We start from the raw sequence: 1276 nt of genomic DNA, 5'->3' as shown, positions 1-1276 counted from the left end.
CCTGTGGTCCCAGCTACTTGGGAGGCTGAGGCAGGAGACTCGCTTTGAGCCCAGGAGTTGGAGGTTGCTGTGAGCTGTGATGCCATGACACTCTACCCAGGGGGATAGCTTGAGGCTCTGTCTAAAAAAAAAAAAAAAATTTATCTCATTTGATCCTTAAGCCCGCCTCATGAGTAAAAAGGATTTTTTTTCTTTTTTACATGAAGAATCTTCAGCTGAAAGCAGATACAAGAAATAACCCTTTTATTGTTTATAAATGGTCCAAGTCACATGTCCCTGCCACTGCTGTGGCAATACTTCACATTTTGCATTCCAGGGCTGTTGTGGATCCGTTTATCCAACCAAGAATGCTCTGTGCCCTTGCCTGAGCCATACATACCAGCCCACCATGTACCTCTGCATTTCCACGGGCCCTGTGACTGGCCAGCAGCTGGTATTTCAGCTGGCTTGGGGGAGGGGGGAACGGCATGGGAATCATTCTAGAGATTTCTTTTAGGATTTAGAAAACACTTGTTTGGAGGTGCTTCTTGACTAAAAGTGCAGGTTATTTGTGGTTTGGGTGTAATTGGTTTCGCCTGGGGTGGGGCTCATGTTGATGGAATAGCCTTGGCAGGCATAGTGGTGCTAAGGCCAGGCGCTGGGGCACCACCTCCCCAGGGATGGGTCTGAGCCCCTTATTGGTCTCACAAGGTGCTTACACACACAGTCTCTCCCCCACCCCACCCGCCCTGGTCTGCAGGGCTCAGAGTGGCTTTCCTTTCTGCTATGGCCTTATTTTTAAATAATTAGGCTGCTGATAGGCAGAGTATACATTATCACTTCTTGGGTTTGGATTTGAAGCCTGCTATCCCTGCAATTGCCCAGCGCCTGGGTGTTTGGCTCAGAGCCAGGCACCACCCATCCTGGGGGTGACTGCAGACTTAGGGCAGGGTCCCAAGTGCCTGCCTTACAAATCAAACCGGCATTTCCGCCTCTCCCTGGGAGGACCAGGCCTGCCACTAGAGGGCGCGCCGCCCCCTCAGCAGCCTGAGCTGGCCTGGGCCCCAGGCTCCGAGCTTCCTACAGACCTGAGGACTCTCAAAGGGTTTGGGATTCCTGCCTCGGAAACTGCGTGGGAACAAAGAAGCAAAGCTCCTATAGAACCAGCGTTCCCGCTGTTCAAGCAGCTGCCTGGCTTGAACCTGGAGAAGGCAGAAGAGTCCCAGCAGCTGGAATGGGCCACAGGGCTCAGGCAGTGCTCAGGAGAGGGCATGGGGGGATTGGGGGGGCGGGGGGG

Source organism: Otolemur garnettii, unplaced genomic scaffold (assembly GCF_000181295.1).
Source record: "Otolemur garnettii isolate 467f Iridium unplaced genomic scaffold, OtoGar3 scaffold00060, whole genome shotgun sequence".
Classification (NCBI taxonomy): domain Eukaryota; kingdom Metazoa; phylum Chordata; class Mammalia; order Primates; family Galagidae; genus Otolemur; species Otolemur garnettii.
Note: the sequence above shows the minus strand (reverse complement) of the source record.